The following is a 21,209-nucleotide window of genomic DNA, read 5'->3' as shown; positions in this document are numbered from 1 at the left end:
GTCTAGCCCAAGAATTACTATGAAATGTATTCATAAGAATTAAACTTATTTTTCCTCATGAGTACTAGGTTAATAAGAAAACAGAAAGTACAACCAGATTTATTTTTTTCCTAAAGTGACCAAAAACTGAAGATGTAGAAAAACTAAACTGAAAGCCTTACAACTTTGTTTGCTAAAGAACAGGTGGTATTATGTTTCTGTGTATAAAATAATTACGTGGAGATTATTAAAAGAAACATGGAAAATCAAGAAAATTGGCAAAATTAATCAGAACCCATTATTTACAATGCAGAAATAATTACTATTTCTGTATTTCATTTCTGTATATATAAGAAGTATGGATAAATATTTTTATATAATCCATATTTAAACTTTCACATGCAACTTCAATGAACTTCAACTTTAAATCATGAAGATCTTCTTATGTCATTCATTTTCTGTATTTTCCTTTTTTAGTGTTACGTAATATGCCAATGTATTATAATTTATTTGAAGACGTCTTTAATTTTCGGCCTTTAGGGGTCCACGTTTTTACTGTTATAAATAATGCTGTGATAAACACACTTATATGTTAATCATTATCCACATTTCCATAGGACGAACGTTATAAGTTTGGTAAAAGTACCAACATTTCTATGCCACTAAATATGTATTGCCACATATGTATTATTACACGGTAATATGTATTGCCACATAACGCACCATATGTATTGCTTTCCACAAAGATTATGCCAATTTACACTTCCACCCCAGTGTTTTAAAGTTCTGGTCTCATCACACCTCAAGAGAACAGATGAATCTCAATATGTTTTTTGTATGCGAGAGTACTATTCCAGTGGTCTTTAAAAGCAGCAATTAAATGAGGTCAAAAGGAAGAGCCTGACTTAATCCGTGAAAAATACGACTTTACTGTTAATTAACTGGCCTCAAAGCTTAGTGATATTTTTCCTGATTAGCTCTTAGACCCTGAACTTTTCCTTGTGCTGATGCAAGTCAGGCTAATAGGGAACATGTAATAGCAATCATTAATTGCATCAGATATTTCATATCAGAGGTATAGTTATTGCCCATTTTCCTGTTTGTTTTTAAAACTAGTCATTTTCTGAAGGATTGACTGTGCCTGTCATTATCTCTTTGCCCTTGTCATAGTTTATAAGAGACACATATACAGATATTTGCCAAAGATAAATTGAGTCAAGGAGATCTTTCTTTTGATTGTCAACATATGATACTGTGTCCAGTTACACCATTTGTTGATAACATTGTTGTTGTGTTATTATTTGGTGACAACCATCTCTCTTGATCCTATTTTTAATATTCAATATGTAGACTTCATGCATAAATTATCAAGAAAAGACTGAATTGAGTTTTGCTCTACCCTAGGGATCTAAAATATGAGGCTTAAAGTTCTATAACATTTAGTCTGGGTAAGTCAAACTATTAATATGCCTGGTTAGCCCCCTCTATTACCATCACCCATGATGTGTTCTTGGTCTATAGATTTGTGGGTATTTACAGTTTTGTTTGTTCTGATGTTCCCCATAAGACTTGATCTGGTATGTTTGAGGGACTTACCTAAAAGGCTTTAAGTAAAGCTGAGCAAGTAGCATTAATACATTTATCATGGTTCTGGAAATGCTTAACAGTCACTGTGCAAGGTAACAAACTGCATCTCCACTGGACTGTCTCATCTCAAGTAGCATGAATCCTTAAACCTACTTCACCTGCCACTTTATCTCTCAACTGTCGGCAGCTGTATCCTCCAAGACTTTAGTTCAATATCCTTATACCTAACAGCTGATGTATGAAAGAATCCTATCAGTTTCGCTGTTGAAATGGTTGCAGACTCCATTATGTCTAGTCACTTCTACTTTTACCTTGATCCAAGGCACCATTATCTCTTGGCTGATTTATTGTCAGGTAAGACAAATCATGTCACTCCCTTCTCAGAATTCTGAAATTCGTTGTTCTCCATCTCATTCAAAATTTTTAAGAGTCTCTAGGGTCGCCCCTGCTGACCTCATAACCTTCTTTCGCACACTGATCCTCTTGTTCACTTCACGTTGGGGGTCATTGTGACCTCCCTGTTATTCCTCTGCCCCACGACTTTTGCACTAGCAATGTCTTCTATCTGGAATGCTCTGCTTCCAGGTAACCACTTACCTGAACTCTCACTTTCTTCAATGTTTTGCACAAACATCGTCATCTTAATGAGGCCTATGATGACCACCCTATTGAAATTGCAGCCCCAGGACTTAGGCTTTTTCTTAACTCTGCTGTATTTCACATTTTTTTCTCACCAATGTGACATACTTATTTACAGTTTTTATTGTTTTGTGTTTGTCTCTTCCACTAGCAGGCAAGGTACCTGAAGGCAAGGATCTTTGCTTGCCTTATTCATTAATAAAAATTCCAAGAGTCTAAGACAGTGCTTTGCACATAAAATAAACGGAATAGTTGACAAATAAATGCACCCAAAACAAACAAATTAAAAATCTCGAGGTTAAGAATTAATTCTTAAAATGCTAATGAGCTTTAATAGTAACTGTGGAGATGCAGCTGCATAAAAATGTGCCCCTGCTTCTCCTAACTACTCCTTATCACCTTAGGTTTCCATCCCAATTCACACCTATAAACCAGCTTGATCAAAACCAACAATAACTTCTACCTTGGAAAATTCTTATCTCCTTGATCTTTCAGAAGTTTGTTTTGTTTTGTTTTGTTTTGTTTTGTTTTGTTTTTTGAGATATATGTGCCTTTATTAGCTGAGCCACTATTTGAGGGGGATGAAGCAGGAGTGGCACCGATGCAGGGCCGGCCGTGCTTCACGGGGTTGTAGGGGATGGAGAACTCGCCCAGGTAGTGGCCCATCATCTCTGGCTTGATCTCCACCTGGCTGAAGGTCTTACCGTTGTAGACGCCCACCATGCTGCCCACCATCTCGGGCAGGATGATCATGTCCTGCAGGTGCGTTTTCACCACTTCCGGCTTCTCCATGGGCGGTACCGCCTTCTTGGCCTTGCGCAGGCGCCTCAGCGGCGAGTGCTGCTTCCGCCCGAGGCCCCGGTTCGGCCGCTGTTGCTGGAGCGCACTGTACAGTTGCATAAGTTGCTTGTAGGACAAGTCCAGCAGCTGGTCCAGGTCCACAACGCGGTAAGTGAACTTGTGGAAGGTCTACCCATTGCCTTTGTTCCTGTTCTGTGTTCCTAGAATTCATTTACTACACAGCAGACAATCAAATTAGATCATGACACCCGTGCTTAACTCTACAGAAGTGTCCTATTGTAGTTAGAATAATCCTGAAGTCTTTATTGTATTTTCTAAGATGGACATGATACATCCCTTTGCACCTCTAAAACCTCATCTCATACCACTGTCTTATCTCATTCACTACGCTTAAACCATCTTGGTCGTCGTCGTCTTTTTTTTAAAACTGAATAAACTCTTTCCCCCTTCCGGGTTTGTTGCTTGATGCTCCTCTGCCTGGACAACTCTCTGTTGCTTCAAATGGACCCAAATTTTACCCTCTTAAAGAGGACTTCTCGGACCATTTACTCTAAAGAGCACCGCCACTCAGTTACTATCAAAATACCCTTTTACATTTGTTTCCCTCAATCCTCAAGTAGAATATAAGCTACACCAAGAGCTTGGACTTTGTATTTCTTGTTCAATTATATATCTACAGTGCTAAGTATAATTTCTTAGTATAATTTCTGGCTTAACAAATATTTTTGAAGAGATGAGTGAATAAATAAAAGAATAACTGAATAAATTAGCTAGAGTTGAGTACTTTAGTGGTTGAGCATTTATTTGGTGTAAAACATTACTAAATAAGATAATTTCAGACACTTGGAAAGCCCTTTTTATGCACATCTCTGAAACCTTGGCCAATGTATATATCTCTAAGGTAATTGGATATTATGGCTGGGTTTCTTTGTTTGTTTTTATCTTTATAGATGGAGAAACTGAGATGCAAATTGACTCTGCAACATTACTGGTAATCTTTGGGACCATTAAAACTTTATTCAGAGTTGCTAATGAAACTTTTGGCCCATTTCCAAATGTTAGACTTTACTTTGTAAATATAATTGATTTGCTTGTATAACAGACAAAACAGTGTGTACAGGACTCCATTTACTTGGCTGCTTTCTTTTTTGCTCAAGATACCTGGCCCTTTGCTATCTTAGTATCAGAGACCTATAATGCTAATACTGAATTTTTGGGGAGACTGCAGAATGAACATTTTAGAAAGAAAACCAAGAAGCAGGTTATGATTTGGCTAGAACTTTAATATTCTCTCTTTGGACATAAATCTGGACAGATGTCTGCCACTTACCATGATCAAAAATTTATTTCTTGTTTTCAGAAAAGTAAGCCAAATAATTCCACTACCGTTTAACTAGCCCATTTTATTTAATGAGCAGGGAAACATATGACTATATTTACCCTATCAGTGATGATCACTTTCCTAGTAGAATGGACCCAACAAGAGATATGACAATATCTTAACTTGAACTATTCATTAACTATCTGTATAAGGGAAGAACAATTAAAGTAATCGAAAACAAACTTGCCAAAATACTTCAAGGATGATCAGAGAGCCTATCTTTATCAGATGAAAGAATGTGGCTACTCAGAAGTTACTGTTACCAGAAACTAAGATGAAAGGAAACATGGGTGAGACAGAAAATTTGCCACAGAAATGATTGAATAAAAACATGAAAGAAAACACATGAAGCATACAAGTATAGACCTAATTGCAAAGAGGAGCCATTCCATGAAATGCAATTAAACTTCTAGAGAGATCAAAGCATTTTCCCAAAAGGGAGGTGTAAGGGCAAAGAAATATTTCCCTTATAATTAAGAAACATTACCAAAATTTAGAGGAAAATGCGGAATATCTCCCAAGTTTGGGGGAAAAAGTGAAATTACTATAATAGGATGAATTGTTTGTTATAATGGCTCGTGTATAAAAAATAAATGCAATTAGTTCAAGGTACTCTAGTAAAATAAATTACCTTGTACTGCAATCAAATGTCATCTCAAAGTATCTTTATACTAATAGTTACTTCATTTTATAATATTTGTTGAAAATTAAATATACCAACTGAGTGGAAATGATTCATAATTCTCTGTTATGCTAAATGTAAACGCAGAAGACTGAGTTTGTAATGCTATTCTTTTGAATTGCTTGAAGACAATGAACTTCACTACTTTAAGCAAAGTAAAATGGAGAAGCCTATTTTGTACATAGAATATATACATGAATGACTTTCTCACTGAGAGTTTTTCTTACCCCAAATCCTAGCTAATTTAGATTTGATTTTGTTTCCAGCTTGTTACTAATAAGAAAGAAAGCAGATGGCAGGTGGAAGTGTAAGTTTTGTTGTTATTGTCTATTTTCAAAGAAGCCTAGGACAGCAAAACAGAAGCCAAGAGACTTTAGAGTCAAATTCTGTTAGGAGAAAAGGTATCAGGACATGTGTGTCAGCAGGCAGTTTCATAGTGCTTTAATAAGAAGGTTCCATGCATTGCGTAAGACCACATAATCACCGATTGTATGAAGAGAGGTTGAAAAATGTCTACTCGACTATATCTTACAGGGTAAAATGTTACTCAAAGTCTCTCAAACAATTAAAGGATTCTGTGTCTGAGGCCAGGTAGTATCCTGAGGCAGGAGATAACAGTGTTATGTCATAAAATCAGAAATGCATGAGAAACAAAATAAAGCAAACCTCTTACATATTTTATTTCCAACAGAGCACTTTCAGGTAGTTTGTTAAAATTACAAGAAAGGCAGTTTTTGAAATGTTTATATTAAACATGAGATTCTAAATGAAAATGAACTGTTGCAGTTAACTATTATAGCTAAGTAAAGATATATAAAACATCATTGATACTGGCTTTAAGTACTTTGCCATCTTTTCATAATATTTATAACAATTTTAACAGATTAAACTGAGTTTTCTGACCCTAGTTTTCTAGTTCAATCAATAATTTTGTTATCAAAAGGCTAGTGAGAAACCATACTCTCCTGATCAGAAAAACAGGCTTCTGTTTTATTTTTCTAAGGAAAAGAATGAACTAGTATTTCCAATGTATAACTGCCATGCATATCTAATAAAGCCAAGTATTTCATATCCCAACCACATTTCTTTTTCATACAAAAATTCTCAACAAGTGAATTAGAACATTTATATTCTGGCAAAGTGTTTATTTCTGGGGAAAAAGTAACAAACTTAGATTTTTGAATTTTAGATTTTAATTTTCAGTAGCAATAAACGAGGGAGATTTAACTTGAAATTTCCTTGAGCCTCTTTCTCCTTTATCACTACTTATGTCTAGATGAGGTTATATTTCTGTTCTTAAATTTTGTTATATTTAAGTCATTTAAAATTTCACACATTTAATTAAAAATAATTATAACTCAAATTCTAGGAGACACACAGTGATTGAAAGTAAAGCAAATGGAAACAGCGTTTTATGGTGTTTACCAGGAGCCATGGCACTGCACAAGTAGAGATTCTGATATATATTTTTTTAATTTAGTTTCCAAGCAAAAATGGACACTTATGTCTCCAAGATGTATTATTAGGTGGAAAAAGCAGGGTGGAAATCTTTCGTATTATGTACTACCTAGTCTATTAAAGGATGAAGATTAAGAGTATATTGATACTTACTTTCACATGCATAAAGAAACCATAGAAAGATACCAAGAGCAAACAGCATGGGCCAACAGAATGAACACAGACAGAGAGCTCAGGTACAGAGAAGCTTTCCTGAGGTTCATAGTAAAGAACACGATGGCCTTCCAAAGACATACTGGAGGAGAGCAAAGACCCTGCTTAGAGTGAAAGACTAATGGTAGATGTGAAATCTGTAATCCTAGTAATAAGTGGGGCGCAATGCAAAAACAGCATTCCAGCACACTGGTAGAACGCAGTCTAGTGCAACGTGTAGAGAAGTTTCAGGAAATTGTTCCTGGAGAAGGGAGACCCAAATAACACTTGGTGAGGAGGGACCAGGTTGCCTGTGGAGTTGCTGATGCAGATATGCTTGAGTCTGTGCAGGATAAAGTATGTAAGTTCTCTTTTTTGGCCTTAGGTTAAGTTTTTATAAAATCTTGTGTTGGTAAATGTGATGTAATTAGATATGTAATTTAATAGGTAAGGTATAACTATAAAAATGTAGCAGATGATTACAATCACTGCCCTCCACTCCACGGAATGGGGATGGGGGAGACAGTGAGTAGAAAGACTTTAATTTGACACAATCCCAAGGATGACAAAGCAGCCTTCATAAGCCAGAGTAGTTTTTGTGTTTCGCATTGTAAGTGCCCTGGTGGAAAACTGAAGAAACCAAATGCTTTTCAAAAGATGATCAGTACCCGTTAACTCCAAGGGCAAGAGTTTTTGGTAACCTGCCATTAACAGGCAAAATTGTTTTGTTTTATTTTTTTCCTTCAACATGAGTTTAAACTATGATCCTGAATTTTTTTTTTTTAAGATTTGAAAGGTAACCTACCTCCAATTGTCAAGCATAGGAAAAAAAAAAAAAAAAAACCAAGAACCCTCCCACACAGGTTTAAAAGATTTAAGAAATAAAACACTTTCCTGAGACAAAGGGTGGTAATTGCCGTGTGGTGGGAGACTCATCATTCACAATGACAGGTGTGAAAAAGGGAGTGTCTAGAGCTCTGCCTGAGAATCTGAGGGAGGTTTAGATGGGGAAAAGCATCTGGGTGCCCTTTGCTTTGTGAAAGATTATGTTTCTGGGTGACTTCCATCATCCATGGGTGAGTTGGGTCCAATTTCTAGTTATAAAATTTATTACAGCCTTGTCCTTTGTGCTTTTTGTTTTGTTTTTAGTATCTTGGAGAAGGGCACAATAGCAAGGAAATGATGGATTCATCCCTAATGATATGGATTGGCTATGTCCCCACCCAAATTTCGTCTTGAATTCCCACATGTTGTGGGAGGGACCTGGTGGGAATTAATTGAATCATGGGGGCAGGTCTTTCCAATACTGTTCTCATCACAGTGAATAAGTCACATGAGATCTGATGGTTTTGAAAAACGGGAGTCTCCCTGCACAAGCTCTCTCTTTGCCTGCTGCCATCCAAGTAAGATGGGAGTTGCTACTTCTTGCCTTCCGCCATGATTGTGAGGCTTCTCTAGTCACATGGAACTATAAGTCCAATTAAACCTCTTTCTTTTGTAAATTGCCCAGTCTCAGGTATGTCTTTATCAGCAGTGTGAAAATGGACCAATACACCTGTCTTTTTCCCTCCTACACTCTAACACAGAAGGGGGATCTCATTATCTGGTGGATTATGACTTGAATTTTCTGATGGTGATTAAGAGAAATGGCGGCAGGACTGCCATAGTAAACCCATTAGCTGTGGAAGACCTAGACTCTTAAGAAGCATTAGATGAGAAAAACAGTAGTGCCAAGAAGAAGCACCTTCTGGAGTTGGGGAAAGACCTAGTGCTCCTAGATTAATATGGAGATCAAATGACCAGTTCTCAGCATTGTCAACACTATGAAGTGCACCCTTGCAGAATGTAACGTTCATATGATTTAGTTCTGTCTACGTGAATTACTTGTTATAAAGAGCAAAAATTATGGTATTGCTAGTGGAAGTGGCAAATGAAAAGATGTTATCAAAAAGGAAAATTTTAGAATTTGGAAAAAGTTTTTGCCAAGTAATGCTAGGGTATAGCTTTATACTAGACTGCCATACTAATATAATTTCTTTAAAGTGACTTTTTCTTTCTTGTTTTCTAAACGAGAAAATATTATTCAACATGAATAAAGGGAAATATAGTTTTTCCTGGAATTATCAAAAATGGTCTTAGATATGGGTTGTTTAGTAGAAGAAATATTATGTCTAGAACAGGAGGAGAGAAAGTAGTATAACTTTAAGTGCAAGAGAGCTAGTGCATTTCTGCCATGGACTAAATTGTGTTCTCCTAAAATTCCTATGTTAAAGCTCTATCCTCCAATGTGACTTCATTTGGAGATAGAGCTTAAAAGGAAGGAGGTAATGAACATTAAGTGAAGTCATAAAGGTCCAGCTCTAATCCAACAAGGCTTATCTTCTCCTAAGAGGAAAAGATATCTGACTCTCTCTCCCTCTTCTCTCTCTCCCTTCTCTCTCTCCCTTCTCTCTTTCTTTCCCTCCTTCCCTCCCTCCCTCTTCGACTCTCTCCTCTGTCCTCTCCCTCCACCATGTTCTTAGAAGAAAGGATATGTGAGATCACAACAAGAGGATGTCTCTCTACAAACCATAAAGAGAGCTCTCACCATGGACCAAATCACTAGGCACCTTGATCATGGATGTCTAGCCTCCAGAAGTGCAAGTAAATAAATACCAGTAATTTAATCCCCCAGTCTGTGGCATTTTGTTATGGCAGCCTGAACAGACTAATACAATCTCCCCTGGAGAGCCACAGCCATATATTGAAAGTTAGTAGAGTGAGAAATCACACCTGGCTTTTTCTTTCCCATTCTGTATACTTTCCACTTTACTGATTACAAAAGCTTGAAATGTGGGCCTTTTTTTTTCAACCATTTCTCATTCTTCTTTCCCCACAAGCAGTTAGGTACTAGTGTTACTTAATATCCCTCAATAATGTCAAATTCTAATAAAAATGATTTTAGTTATAAGGAATAAAAACCTACTCTACCTGAGATAGAAACCTTTAATTTCTTTTAACTCCTGTTATACTCATGTTATAGCATTTATTACTCTTTTGGCATGTAATTTGGCAAGGGATATCTGCTACTTGGTTTCACTCTGAGCCCCTCTAAAACATGTCTCTGTATATATTATACAATCAAAGAGACTCATAGAGGTGAACCCAACATTCTGAGTTTCTATTTCTACTGAAGGTATTTGCTGAGTCTTCAGCCTGATGCGGCAAAATGCTTAGAAGCTGAACAGAGTACAGCCACTAAGAGGCAGAGAAGACAGCAGAGCTTTTAGGAATCTCATAGGGCTCTGAGAGGCAAACACTGAAGTCTGGACCTTCCAAAGTAATCAGTATTTGAGAGAGCAAGATTCCAGAGGGAAAGGAAACATGGGGAAATGATTCTGACACTAGGACTAGTTTTCTCTTTCAGGCACTTGCCAATTGTTAAACCCCATAGAAAAAAAACCTGAAAAGTTCAGAACTTTTAGTAGTCTCATAATGACACAAAATTTGATATTGAATTTATGCATTAGGAAGGAGGTACTCTGCTAAGTATCCAAGGTTCTTAAGGGGACTCCTGAAAAGCTACATCTTAGTATTGAAGGAGACCCAGAGGTAGGCAGAGCCTTACAAAGTCTTAAATTTAGCAGAATCAAAACCTTATTGGATTGAGGTGATCCGCTCCTACTGTTTTGACATGTCAGAGGATAGGTTAAATCTTCTCTTGAGGTTGAGTACATCACACAGAACCTCCACAGTTTTTCAAACCAAATATTTGACTTTCAAATCAAAATTATGGGGCCCACAGGGGAACAGGCTGAAGAGAAAAATCAGAAAATAGAAACAGAACAATAGATGATTCTGTCTTGTAGCTATCAATTACTTTAACTGTGTTAATATGCCCAAGAAAATAAATAAGATTGGAGATGTTTTAGATAACTGGACTCTATTAAAAATATATTTTTAGAAAATAGAAAATACAATAACTAGTGTTAAGAAATAAAGGGTATACATTCTTTTTGTCTGGCTTCTTTCACTCATCTGTGTCATTATGTGTAACAGTAGTTTGTTACGTTTTCATTGCTGAGTAGGATTCCATTGTATGGATATATCACAATTCGTTTATGTATTCACTTTTTGATGGACATTTGAGTTGTTCCCAGTTAAGGTTATTACAAATAAAGCTGCTATGAGCATTCATGTATAAGTTTCTATATAGCTTTATGTATCTTTTCTTTTGGGTAAATGCCTAGGAATAAATGACTGGATCATTTGGTATGTGAAGAGAATCAACATTTTAACGCTAATGAGTCTTCCAACCCATAACAAGATATATTGTTCTATACGGTTTTTTAAAAAAGTTTCTCTGAGCATTGATTTGTATTTTACGGTGTACAGCCTTACACAATCTTTTGTCAGATTTATTCTTAGGTATTTTATATTTTTTATGCTCTTGGCAACATTTTAAATTTTTCATTTTTTCAATTATTTATTGCTAATAAATAAAAATACAACTAATATTTGTACAATTATTTTTTTATCTGTCACCTTGTGAAGTACATTTATTAGTTCTAGCATCTTTTTGTAGATTTTATCAGATTTTCTGTATAGATGTGATGACATCTGTGAATAAAAATAATACTGTTTCTTTTCAGTCTGTATACTGTGATGTTTTTTCTTGCTTTATTACATTAGGTAGAAATTGCAGTATAATCATGAATAGATGTAGTGACAACAGACATCCCTGTCTAGTTTCTGAAAGCATTAAGTCTAATGCTAACGTTAGGTTTATCAGGGATGCTTTTGATTAGGTTGATATGTTCCAATTCTGGCTTTCTGAGAGTTTTTATTGTGCATATTGGATTTCGTGAAATGCTTTTCTGAGATTGAGGTTATCATATGATTTTTAAAAATTTCTTAATGTGGTGAATTACATTGATTGATTTTGATTTGTTCAGCCAACCTTATGTTACTCAATTAACCCCATTTGATCACTATATGTTATTTCTTTTACATATCGCTGGATTCAATTTTCTAAAATGTTATTCAGAACTTTTGCATTTATGCAAAATGAGAGATATTGATATGTAGTCTTTTTCTAGTCATGTATTTACAGTTATGGTTATCAAGATAATTGTGGCTTCATATAATTAGTTGAGAAATATTCCCTCTCTTTTAATTTTCTAAAAAAGGTTTTTCAGATAGAATTAGTCTAATTTCGTTCTTGAACATTTGATAAACATCAACCATGAAGACATCTGGACCTGCAACTTTTGTGGGAAGGGTTGAAGCTACAATTTTCGTTTTTTAAATATAATGTTTCTAATCCAGGGCAATTTTGACTCCTTGGAGAACATTTTGCAATGTCTGTGGACATTTTTTGGTTGTCACAACAAAGAGAAGGAATTGCTGTAAGCGTCTAGTAAATAGAGACCAGGAATGTTGCTAAACAGTCTACAATGTATAAGATAGCCCTATAATAGATAATTATTTGGTGCAAATGTCAATAATGCCAAGTTTGAGGAACCTTGCTTTAATAGATGTAAAACTACTCAGTTCTTGAATCGACTTTAGTATTTTGTGTCTTTCAAGAAATTGGTTCATTTCATGTAAATTATTAAATTTAATGGCACAAAATTGCTCATGATATTTCCTAATTTTTACCTTAGTCTCTGTAGAATCTCTAATGGCATCAAACCTCACTCTTGGTTTGCTAACTTGTATCTTCTCTCTCTTTTTTTTTTCCTGGTCAGACTGGTTAGAGGTTGATCAATTATATCTGTCTTTTCAAAGAGCCAAGGTTGGTTTCATTAATTTGTTCTACTTATTTTCTATTCCATTGACTTCTACTCTGTTTTTTCCTTTCTTTTGCTTACTTTGGGTTTCATGTGTTCTTTTGTAGTTTATTAAGGTGAAAGTTGAGGCATTCAGACAAGACCTTCCTTCTATGGTATTATAGCCATTTAGAGCTATAAATTTTCTTCTAAGTACTGCTTTAGGGCATTCCACAAATCCTAATATATTATATTTTTATTTTCATCAAGTTCAAAATATTTTTAAATTTCACTTTGCTTTTTTTCTTTACTCAGAGTTCATTTAGAAGTTATATTACTTGGTTTCCAAAAAACTGAAACTGTTCTGAGTATCTTGCTGTAATTGTAAATCTTCTAATTTAATTCTATTGTGGTCAGAAAATATTCTTCGCACTACTTAAGTCCTTTTAATATCATTCACACTCATTTTTTGGTTTATAACATGGTATACATTGATAAATTTAACATGTACTTGAAAATAATATTTATTCTGATGTGATTGGTTGGAATGTCCTGTAAATGTCAATTAGGTCAAAGTTGTTGATGGTGTTGTTCAAATCTTCTATGTCATTGTTCTGTTAATTATTCTATCAATTGTTCAAATCGATTATCAAGAGAGGGTAATTGAAATCTTTGACAATAATTATGGATTTGTCTATTTCTCCTTTCAGTACTATCAGTTTTTGTTTTATGTGTTTTGATACTCAGTTATACCAGTTAAACATTTAAAATTAAATGCTCTTTTATAAGTTGACCCCTTTATCATTATAAAATGGGCTTCTTGGCCGGGCGCGGTGGCTCAAGCCTGTAATCCCAGCACTTTGGGAGGCCGAGATGGGCGGATCACGAGGTCAGGAGATCGAGACCATCCTGGCTAACACGGTGAAACCCCGTCTCTACTAAGAAATACAAAAAATAGCCGGGCGAGGTGGCGGGCGCCTGTAGTCCCAGCTACTCGGGAGGCTGAGGCAGGAGAATGGCGTGAACCCGGGAGGCGGAGCTTGCAGTGAGCTGAGATCCGGCCACTGCACTCCAGCCTGGGCTACAGAGCGAGACTCCGTCTCAAAAAAAAAAAAAAAAAAAAAAAAAAAAAAAAAAAAAAAAAAAAAAAAGGGCTTCTTTATGCTTAGTAGTATCCTTTGCTCTGAAATCTACTTTATCTAATATTAATATAGCCACTTCAACTTTTCTTGAATTAATTAATGTTAGCAAGGCTCATCTTTTTCCATCCTCTAATTTTACCTTATTTCTGTCTCTTTATGTAAACTGGGTTTCTTGTAAGTAGCCTGTAATTGGATCTTTTTTAGTTATACACTCTGACAATCTCTGCCTTATAACTGGATTTTTAGACAATTTACATTTAATGTGATTATTGTTATATTTAAGTATCTTTTTTGCATTTTTCTATTTGGCCTTTTACTCTGTTATTAGTTAATTGAACATATTTTAATTTCTCAATTCTATTTCCTTTATTCATTAATTATAACTCTTTTAGTATTTTGCAGGTAATAGTGTACTTATTTAAATCTCAATCTATCTTCAAGTGTTATTATATCACTTCACATGTAGAATAAGAACTTTACAATACTATACTTGCATTTTTTTAGCCTTTATATTATTGTCATATATTGTACTTATTTATGCCATAAACCATCAAACACATTGTGAATTCTTAAGTTGTCGATTTTTAAAAATATTTAAATATAAAAATATTATATATTTACCCTTATAGTTATCATTTCAGATGTTCTTTATTCCTTGTATAGATCCATATATTCACCTTATTTCATTTTCCTCTTTCTGGAGAACTTCATTTGTAAGGTGGGTCTGTTGGTGGTGATTTCTTTGATTCGTGCGTATCTGAACGTCTTTATATGTTTGTTTTGAAAAATATTTTCGCTAGTTCTGGAATTTTAAGGACTGTCTTCTTTTACATTGTTTCTTGATGAAAAATGGATGTTGTCATTCTTATCTTGTTCTCTATGTAAGGTGCCTTTTTTCCCTCTGGCTGCTTTAAGGTTTTCTCTTTATCACTAGTTTTGAACAATTTTATTATGATGTGTCTTGGTGTGGTTTTCTTCATGTTTCTTGTGTTTGAGGTTCATTTTTGAAACTGTAGGTTTATAATTTTCACTTCTCCTCTGGGAGCTCCAATTACACATAGAAAGGTGTTTTAAGTTGTCTCTTAGCTCATTGATATTATCCTAATTTTTAAAATTCATTCTCTTTAATTCGTTTTATATTGTATCTATTACTGTGTCTTCCAGTCTACTAATCATTTTGTCTGTGATATCTAATCAGCCCTTAATTACATTTAGTATTTTTTTTATATTTTCCATGTCTATGCTTATTTTTATAACCAACTTTATTGAGGTATAATTTATACACAGTAAAATTGATCTGTTTTAAGTGTGTAAGTCAATCATTTTTAGTACAAATGTTTATGCAGGCATGCTTTTGTTTCTCTTGATTAGATATCTAGGATGGAGTTGGGGGCTTATAAGGTAATCCTATGCTTAACATTTTAAGAAACTCTTAAATTATTTTTCAAAGTGTTTGAGCTGTTCTATCTTCCCGTGAGCAATGTACATGGCTTCCAGGTTCTCTGCACACTCATCAATACTTGCTATTGCTTTTTAAAATTATTATAGCCATTCTTGTGAGTGTGAAGTTGTATCTCATTATGATTTTAACTTGCCTTTCCTTAATGACTAATGATGTTGAACATTTTTATGTGCTTATTAACCTTATGTATATCTTCTTTGGTGAAATGTCTACAGATCTTTTACTCACTTTAATTGTCTCATGTAAATTTTTGTCATTATTGTGGGTGTTTATTTTAAATTTTATGGATGCATAGTCATTGTACATATTTAGGGGGTACATATAATATTGTGATACAGACATACAATGTGTAGTGATCAAATCTGGATAATTGTGATATCCATTACCTCAAAGACTCACCGTTTCTTTGTGCAGTGAATATTTCAAATATTTTCTTCTAGTTATTTTGAAATATACAATATATTATTGTTAAATATTGTCACTCTAGTGTGCCATCAACGCTAGATATTATTCCTTCTATTCTCAGCCTCTGTTAACCACTAATACATTCACTACTTCTATGAGATCAGTTTTTTTTTTTAGCTCCGACATGTATGTGAGAACATGCAATATTTGTCTTTCTCTGCTTGGTTTATTTTACTTAACGTCCTCCAATTCTATCCATGTTGCTGTGAAGACAGAAGTTTACATTTATGGTTGACTAATATTTCATTTTGTATACCACATTGTGTACCACATTTTCTTTATCCATTCATTCTTTGATGGACACTCAGGTTGATTCCATATCTTGGGCATTGTGAATAATGCTGCAATAAACAGCTGTCACTTTGATATACTGATTTCCTTTCCTTTGGATATATACCCAGCAGTGGGTTTGCTGCATCATATGATAGTTCTGTTTTTAGTTTTTTGAGGAATGCTCTATACTGTTTTCCATAGTGGATGTGCTATTTATATTCCCACCAGCAGTGTACAAGCATTGCCCTTTCACTACATCCTCTCTAGCATTTATTATTTTCTATGTATTTTGCATAGCCATTTTAACTGGGGTGAGATGGTATATTATTATGACTTTGATTTGCATTTCACTGATGATTAGTAATGTTGAAAATTTTTCAAATATCTCTTGGCCATTTGTGTCTTTTGAGAAATGGTTATTCAGATCTATTGCCCATTTTAAATAAAATTATTTTGTTTTTTGCTATTGAGTTTCTTGTATATTCTAATTATTAATCCCTTGTCAGATGAATAGTTTTCAAATATTTTATCCCATTCCGTAGGTTGTGTCTTCATTGATTGCTTCCTTTGTCATGCAAAAGCTTTTTAGCTTGATTTAATCCCATGTGTCTATGTTTGCTTGGGTTGCCTGTACTTTTAAGGTCTTACTCAAGAAATCTTTGCCCAGGACAATGTCCTAAAGCGTTTTCCCTTGTTTTCTTCTACTTTATTTTAGTATCAGGTTTAACATCCAAGTCGTCAATCCATTTTTATTTGCTTTTTGTATATGGCGAGAGGTAGGGATTTCATTTCATTCTTCTGCATATGAATATCCAGTTTTCTCAGCACATTTATTGAACAGCTCCTTTCCCCAGTGTATGTTGTTGGCATCTTTGTCAAACATGAGTTGGTTGTAGATGCATAGATTTATTTCTCGATTCTCTATTCTGTTCCATTAGCTTATGTATTTTTTATGCCAATACCATACTATTTTGGTTACTTGGCTTTGTAGTGTATTTTAAAGCCAGTTAATGTGATGCCCTCAGCTTTGTTCTTAAGGCCTTTTGTGGTTCCATAAGAAATCTTTTTATTATTTTAAGTTGTAAGAGATCTTATGGATACAAGATTCTTATTAGATATACAAATTGAAATATTTTCTACAAGTCTTTGACTTACTTTTTCACTTGTATGAGAATGCCTTATTAATTTTTTTTTAATCAATTCTGCTTTTGGTGTCCTGTATTGGAAATCTTTGTCTTAGTAAGGTCATAAAGATTTATGCCTTACTTTCTTCTAAGAGTTTTATAGTTTTAGCACTTATATATATGTCTGTAATTTGAGTTTTTGGCTTTTTTTTGTTTTTGTTTACTTAACCTTTGGAACATCTGGAACATAATTATAACTGTTTTAATCCCCTTGTCTGCAAATTCTGACATCTGTATGAAATCTAGCTCTGTTTTGATTAGTTGATTTTTCTCCTTATTATGAGTTATATTATCTTACTTTTTTGGATGCCTAGCAGTCTTCAATTGGATGCCAGGCATTGTGAATTGTACCTTGTTACATCAGGGTATTTTTGTATTCTTATAAATATTTATGAGCTTTGTTCTAGTACATAGTTAAATTACTTGGAAACGGTTTGATCCTTTTAAGTCTTGCTTTTAAGATTTGTTAGGTGGGACCAAAATAGTATTTAGTCTAGAGCTAATTATCCCCCATACTTAGTCAAGGCTTTTCTCTATATTTTATTTAATGCCATATAAATTATGATATTTTTCCATCTGGCTGGTGACAACAGGTACTATTCCTGTGCCTATGTGAGTACCAGGCACCGTTATTGCTAATTCTGTCAGATGGCTCTTTCTCTGGGCTCAGACAGTTTCCTCACACATATATGATAACAATTATTTGGCTGAATACTTGAAGGGGACCCTCCTCATATCTACAGAGTTCTCTCTTTGTGCAAATTTGTCCACTCTGGTAATTTGTTTTGAGCATTCTCCCTTACTTGGTTGCGCTGGTCTCTCAGCTCCATTTCTACAATTCAGTTCTGCTATTCTTTGCTGGGGTTCCGCCTTGTTGCCTAGAACTCTCCTAGAGCAGTTAGTTCTCCTCTCATTTGTTTACTAATTTACTCCCAGGTAGTCCATTTCAGTTCAATTGGGAAGTCCATAAAATGACATTTTTTTAAATGCTGAACAAAAATAACCCCTAGAGGAAAACTTTATCTAGCAAAAATACCCTTTAACAAATATATGTAATTGTATTAGTCCTTTCTCACACTGCTATACGGAACTAACTGAGACTGGGTAATTTATGAAAAAAGAGTTGTAATTGACTCACAGTTCCACAGGTTTAACAGGAAGCATGAGTGGGAGGCCTCAGGAAACTTACAATAATGGCTGAAGCAGAAGGCACATCTTGTCATGGCAGAACAGGAGGTGGGGTGGGGAGGTGCTGCACACTTTTAAACCATCAGATCTTATGAGAACTCACTGTCACAAGAACAGCAAGGGGAAGTCCGCCCCTATGATTCACTCACCTCCCACCAGGCCCTTCCTCTGACATGTGGGAATTGTAATTAGAGATGAGATTTGGGTAGGGGCACAGAGCCAAACCATATAAGTAATTTTTGTTGTTATGATTTGGCTTTGGGTCTCCACCCAAATCTCACCTTGAAGTGTAATAACCCCCACATGGCATGGCAGGGACCCGATGGGAGGTAATTGAATCATGGGGGTAGGTTTTTCCCATGCTGTTCTCCTGATAGTGAATAAGTCTCATGAGACCTGATAGTTTTATAAAGGGGCATTCACCTGAAGATGCTCTCTTGCCTACCACCATGTAAGACATGACTTTGCTCCTCCTTTTGCGTTCTGCCATGATTGTGAGGCCTCCTCAGCCATGTGGAACTGTGAGTTAATTAAACCTCTTTCCTTTATAAATTAGCCACTCTCAGGTATGTCTTTATTTGCAGCATGAGAACAAACTAATACAGTAAAGTGGTACTGGTATGGTGGGGTGCTGCTGTAAAGACACCGAAAAATGTGAAAGCAACTTTGAAACTGGGTAACAGGCACAGGTTGGAACAGTTTGATGGGCTCAGAGAAAGGAAGATGTCAGCAAGTGTGGAACTTCCTAGAGACTTGTTGAATGGCTTTGATCAAAATGCTGATAGTGATATAGACAATAAAGTCCAGGCTGAGATGGTCTCAGATGAAGATGAGGAACTTGTTGGGAACTGGAGCAAAGGTGACTTTTGCTATGTTTCAGCAAAGAGACTGGCAGCGTTTTGACCCTGCCCTCGAGATTTGTGGAACTTTGAACTTGAGAGAGGTGATTTAGGGTATCTGGCAGAGGGAATTTCTAAGTACCAAAGTATTCAAGAGGTGACTTAGATGTTCTTAAAAGCATTTCATTTTATGTATTCAGAAAGATATGATTTGAAATTGGAACTTATGTTTAAAAGGGAAGCAGAGCATAAAATTTTGGAAAATTTGCAGCCTGATGATGTGATAGAAAAGAAAATCCCATTTTCTGGGGAGAAAATCAAGCTGGCTGAAGAAATTTGCATAAGTAATGAGGAGCGAAATGTTAATTACCAAGACAATGGGGAAAATGTCTCCAGGGTATGTCAGAAGTCCTCAGAGCAGCCCCTCCCATCACAGGCCCAGAAGCCTAGGAGGAAAAAACGGTTTCATGGGCCAGGCGTAGGGCCTTGCTGCTTTGTGCAGTCTCAGGAGTTGGTGCCCTGTGTCCCAGCCATGGCTAAAAGGGACTAACATAGAGCTTAGGCTGTTGCTTCAGAGGGTGCAAGCCTCAAGACTTGGTGGCTTACACGTGGTGTTAGGCTGTCAGGTGCATAGAAGTCAAGAATTGAGTTTTGAGAACCTCTGCCTAGATTTCAGATGATGTATGAAAATGTTGGGATGTCCAGGCAGAGGTGTGCTGGAGGGGTGGAGCTTTCATGGAGAACCTCTGCTTGGGCAGTGTGGAAGGAAAATGTGAGGTGTGAACCTCCACACAGATTCCCCACTGGGGCACTGCCTAGTGGAGCTGTGAGAAGAGAGTCACAGTCCTCCAAACCCCAGAATGGTAGATCCACAAACAGCTTGCATTGTGTACCTGGGAAAGCCACAGACACTCAACACCAGCCCCTGAAAGCAGCCCCAAGGGAGCCTGTACCCTGCAAAGTCACAGGGGTGGAGCTGCCCAAGACCATGGGAACCCATCTGTTCCTTAACTGTGACCTGGATGTGAGACATGGTGTCAAAGGACATGATTTTGGAGCTTTAATATTTGACTGCCCTGGTAGATTTCAGACTTGCATGGGGCCTGTAGTCCACTTTGTTTGGGCCAATTTCTCCAATTTAGAACAAGTGTATTTACCAAATGCCTGTGCCTGCATGTGTCTAGGAAGTAACTAACTTGCTTTTGATTTTACAGACTCATAGGTGGAAGGGACTTGCCTTGTCTCAGACTAGATTTGGACTTAGACTTTTGGATTAATGCTGGAATGAGTTAAGACTTTGGGGGACTGTTGGAAGGCAGGATTGGTTTTGAAATGTGAGGACATGAGATTTGGGAGGGGCCAGGGCAAAATGATGTGGCTCTCTGTCCCCACCCAAATCTCACCTTGAAGTGTAATAATCCCCACATGTCATGGGAGGGACCCAGTGGGAGGTAATTAAATCATGGAAGTGGGTTTTTCCCATGCCATTCTCCTGATAGTGAATAAGTCTCGTGAGATCTGATGCTTTTATAAAGAGGCATTTCACTGCACATACTCTCTTGTCTGATGTCATGTAAGACATGCCCTTGCTTCTCCTTTGCCTTCTGCCATGATTATGAGGCTTCCCCAGCCCTGTGGAACTGTGAATCAATTAAACCTCTTTCCTTTATAAGTTGCCCAGTCTTGGGTATGTCTTTATTAGCAGTGTGAGAAGGAACTGATACAATTGTCAAAAATAAAACTAAAATCAGAGTGCAAAATAAGTACTTTACCAGATAAACAAATCTGAAAGAATTTGTCAGAAGCAATCACACATTAAAAGAAAGAGTGAATAGAATCTGTAGGCAGAAAGAAAATGATCCCAGAAGGATTCACAAAAATTCAGAAAGAAAGTACAAACAATTGAATGGGTTAATTTGGTACAAAACAATGTATACAAAATGAAGTGAATTTCAAACGTACATCTAATGTTGAAATTCATTGAAACTATAACAACATGTAGAAGTAAATGTTAAAGTGTTCTAAGGTCTTGACACTGGAAATTTCTACTTCTTTTTAACTCTGATATCAAAAATGCAATTGTAATTTCAAGGTTCACCACTAAAAGATTGGTTATAAAATATGTCAGAAGGCAGCAGAGGAGTGAAAAGATTAGGTCATTTTCTTTTTTTTTTTTTTTTTTTTTTG

At 35.8% G+C, this 21,209-nt stretch overlaps 1 pseudogene across 1 annotated transcript in view; it reads right to left on the bottom strand.

Annotated features, from left to right (window-relative positions):
• Positions 1-2,664: 2,664 nt before the first annotated feature.
• The window catches only part of LOC112628051, a 62,505-nt pseudogene continuing 43,960 nt past the window's right edge, over positions 2,665-21,209 (bottom strand). Inside the window, exons 2-3 of the transcript XR_003120263.1 lie at positions 4,168-4,197; positions 2,665-3,174 (exon numbers count right to left, since the gene is read on the bottom strand). The product of XR_003120263.1 is annotated as a 40S ribosomal protein S15 pseudogene (transcript). The remainder of the gene's footprint in view (positions 3,175-4,167; positions 4,198-21,209) is intronic.

Source organism: Theropithecus gelada, chromosome 7a, assembly GCF_003255815.1.
Source record: "Theropithecus gelada isolate Dixy chromosome 7a, Tgel_1.0, whole genome shotgun sequence".
In the NCBI taxonomy this organism is placed as follows: domain Eukaryota; kingdom Metazoa; phylum Chordata; class Mammalia; order Primates; family Cercopithecidae; genus Theropithecus; species Theropithecus gelada.
The sequence above is the reverse complement of the archived record's forward strand: the minus strand, read 5'-3'. Positions and strand labels throughout refer to the sequence as shown.